We start from the raw sequence: 4559 nt of genomic DNA on the forward strand, positions 1-4559 counted from the left end.
TATATATATATATATTATTCATGATTTTCTTCTCAATGTTCAAAATGGTAATAATAGTGCCTAATAATTTCTTAGCAAAATATCATATAAGCAAGAATCTGAAGTGCTTGCTAGGTCTTTCAAATAGATGCAAACAACCATCAAGGATAAAAAAACAAAGGATATTTAGGAAATCACTCTGAATTAGCCAGCAGCTGTGGACTTTCAGTGAGTAAACAATCCTCTTTCTGAACTAAAAACTACAAATTTTACTTAAAAGTCAGCTTTTCCAAATCCCACATAAGGAAGTTTATCCAAAAAAATAGAATTTAGCTCTTTGATGTGAGTAAAAATTTAGTTCAGTTTACCTAACTTGAAACAACAAATGGGAAGAAAAAGTTAAACGAGTCAGTTGACATCACTGTCCAAAGAATTTGCATTTCACATGGCTGGACGTCACCGCTAACATCTGGCCATCCCTTCTCCATTTCATGTTCTCTGTAACTTTTATTCAGGAACAGAGGCTTTTAAGCTGCCATGCATCCCGTGCTGTTTGTACCATTTATCCTGGTTGCCATCACAGAGCGCGGCGCCGACACAAGCTATGCTGTTCTTGGCGCAAAGAATAGGAGGAAGTAATCCATAAATTTTGTGGTCCCTCAAGAGGACACGGGCAAATTTAGGCTTCCATATACACTCTCACTCTGCACTCTTGTTCCGTCTTCAATCACTAACTTTTTATGGGAAACACCAATGCGATTGAAACGCCAAAGCAAGCCTTTTAAGGAAAACTCTTAATTGAGATTATAAAAGGTCTTTGGCATTCACCCCCCTTCATCAACTGAAGAAAATGTACCATTAGAAACGAGGACAGATGTGTAGACGGACAGCAGACTTTAAAATGCCTTATTTAGTTTTCCCTCAGGCCTTGTTGACATCATTTGATGTCTAAAGTAAACGGACAAAATCGAGAAATCTTGCTAAAAGCATACAGTTGTTATTCAATTAAATCTGAGCATTTTATACCTCAGATAAAACTATGCATGGTCCACTGCAATGCACTGAGAGGTAAGAAGGGAAATAAGTATAAAAAAGAAAGAACTGATACACTAATGCCAAAAAGTATGATTACACTAATATGACAGAGTGACATATCCAGGTATGTTCCTTAAACTCATGGTTACAATATATCATTCAATGGATGCCTTCATCTGGGTATAAATTATTAGCATAGAAATTATAGATGTGCTGTAAAATTAGTTTCAAGAAAAAAAACAGCTAGCATTAGCTTTCAAAGTTCACGTTTTTGTCCAAAAACTACCAAATTGCAAATGTATCAAAAAAATTTATAAATCACAATAGAAATGATTAAATGTTGTGCTGCGTGAACATGCTAACAACTGTTGTTATTACAAACAATCATATCTGCCAACATTCAATGTATTTAAACAGTGCAGCAACATGTTAAAATATTTATTTAACTTTTTCGCAGCACCTATTGTCATGTTTTATGTACTAGGCCTACACATTCTCACTCCCGACTCGTCACATATTGACGCTTTTCCAAAGTTCCCTCTGCGTCTTATTTTGACACATCAGGTGACCCCCTCGCGTCAGTCCTTGACGCCCGCGGCTTTTCCGSGTTGCGCCACCAGGGGKCTTTGGGTCGGGGGTCTGAGGTTAACATGAGGGATCAGGATTAATGGTTAAGTTTAGGTACTGGGATCAGGGGTAGGATGTCCATGGTGAATATTAGGTAATTTCAGGCTTTGGAACATGTTGACGTGAATTTCCTACATTTTCTAAAAATGGTTAATTTTAGGTACTACGGTCAGGGACAGGATGTCTAAAGTGAACAAAGGTAATTTCAGGCTTCGAAACGGTAGTTTTTGCGCATTTTCTACACTTTCTGAAAATATGACAACAGACTTCGCACCATCTCGTCAGGTAACTGACGTGACGGGGGTACCCGGCGCATCAAAATCGGACGTAGAGGGAACCTTGGAAAAGCGTCAATATGTGACGACATGGGAGTGAGAATGGGTTGACTAGGCAGATAAAACTTATTTAAGTCACATGTGTGCCGATGACAAAAGTTATATGGTCACTTGAGACAAAGACCGAGTTATTTCAAAGACAAGAATTATGCTGAGCGAAGCATTCAAACCTACTAACTGTCAAGCATGGTGGTGGCAGCATCATGCTGAGTACTGATGACTTTGTCAAAGAGGATGGACTAATCAAGAAGGCAAATTCTTCAACTTCACCTCAAATCAACAAACAGCTGAAACCTTGACACAAGTATTGCATCGAGATAATGCCATTTTTGACATAAATGCTTTGAACCAGATCGGACTCACTGACGAGGTAAATTTAAAAACTAGTTTGTTGTGACTGCCTCAGGTGGCAGAGTCTTTCTGTGAACGAGAAATGAGAGCAAGTTAGGGCTAGGCGGGATCTCGGACTGAGAGGAGATATTTGGATTAGTCCTAATGTAATCCTTGCTGGTTCCAGGCATTTGGGAAGAGATGAGGACTCAGGCTTTCCACTGGATTGGTAGAAACAGAATTATGGAGGGGTGTGAGAGAGTGGACTGGGAGATGATGAAGCCATACGGGCTTTTTCCTGTTGGGGTTGACAGGAGGGTTTTCCAGAATAGGCTTGATGAAAATAGCAGGTCGGACAGGAATGGCAGAGCAGAAACATAATGCTGTTGGAAGGAGGACCAGGTAGGACTCAAGGAGAATCTGAAGATGGAGACCGGTAAGCTCAGTCTTTCTTCTTACTAAATATTAAATGAATCTAAGTTTACAAATAGTGTGTCAAGTAAGAGACCTTGGCACACTATGTAAGGTATTTATTCATTATATTTTATTTAATGCAATTATTGCACACGTTTTAATCAAAACATTTTTTATGCCTATTTCTCCACACTTCACCTCAGGAATTAATCCTTGATTTGATGCGATGGGTCACAAAGGCTGTTTAGCACCACCTACAGGATATGATGCACAATGCTTTGCGGGATTGTGGAAACCAACATTGAAGTCAATGACAGGTTCTCAAACTTTAAAGACTGGACTTTTGTGCAGCTTAGAGTGCTTCTTTTAGTTCATTGTACCAACTTCTTTTTTTGGATTAGCTCAAATAGATTAGTGCCTAAAATAGTAATCTGAACATGCACAATAGAGGTTATGGTGCAATATTTTAATTATAAAATTAATAAATAAATTACTAAAGTATCTCTCAAAATCAATTATATATTGCCAAAGAAAATCCAGGCATACAATAAACATATTAACAGCATTATGACCAGCAGGACTGAGTCATAAACATTTAGCCTAAATATAATTTGAGGCAGGCTGACCTGTTTCAGTATAAAACATCCTTCTTGGCCGCACATCATGTTTGGCACAAATAATAATTATTGAATGTATGAGTTTTTGTTTTAATAGCTGTAAATGCATTTGTTCTTGTAGTTTGTAACCTTCTGCATGGTGTATGACTGGACCTATAGACTTAGCTTAAAAGCTGCGTTTGAGTCAGGAAACCAGCCAGTTTCAATGAAATCTACTAATTCTGCCAAGACAAAGAAATCAAAATATCAAGATATCATGCCAGAAGTTTGATAAAAGATACAAAAAGATCAAGGTGAGTCTTTCGGTATCTTTAGAGGGTGTGTATGTGTTTCTGAACTGGTGGGGATTAGAGTAAATTCACAATAAAATCAAGTCTTGTGCACCCAGTTCTTGTTTTGTTAAAAATGTTTAAAGTTGTTTAATCAATCTTGAAAAAAGAACGAACAATAAATAATTTTGAGCCCAAAATAACTGACATTCATGAGTGTACCTAACCGTCAGACAGTATTTGTGCATAATGTATTAGTTTGGATGGAAGCACAGCTTTGCAGTTGTGTACACAATAACAGCAAACGCTTCCGCCTTTAATTTGTTTCCCTTTTATTCCAACCAAACTACGTTTTATGTTATGTAAGCATCACCAGCAGCATAAGATGTTTCAAAAAGCAAAGGGAAATATTTATGAACTCCACGGTACCAGACTCATGGTGATAACTTTTTTGAGAAACATTTTTCCCAGCATCCTCTTGGTTTCCCTACATTAATTTTCATCATATTCACGTGTAAAGTCATTTCCTTCAACTTAGTCAAACACACGGACTACTCACAGTGTTTACTTGTTGCCATAGAAATAGACACAAATAGAATATTGTTAGTTAGAAGCTCAGCTGAAGCATTTGACTGGAATATTATAGTATAAATGTAGAGCTTTGTTGGTAGCAGAAACATATTTGGCATTGTTTAAACTGAGATTTAGTGCAGGCACACATCAAGGCCATGTGTTTAATTTTCCAGGAAACCCAAGATTTCCTTTTGGTATATGAAAGCATGGAATTGCCTAAATTAAATTTTCTAATTAACAGATGTATTACTTGTCCTGTTCTGTAGTTGCTGGGTGTTCAGCTCACTCTCTAGTTTCAAGCGAATGAGATTTGGTTTGTTTTCCATCAGGTGTGTATGTGTGTGTGTGTGTGTGTGTGTGTGTGTGTGTGTGTGTGTGTG

This window comes from Austrofundulus limnaeus, unplaced genomic scaffold (genome assembly GCF_001266775.1).
Source record: "Austrofundulus limnaeus strain Quisiro unplaced genomic scaffold, Austrofundulus_limnaeus-1.0 Scaffold162, whole genome shotgun sequence".
NCBI lineage: Eukaryota > Metazoa > Chordata > Actinopteri > Cyprinodontiformes > Rivulidae > Austrofundulus > Austrofundulus limnaeus.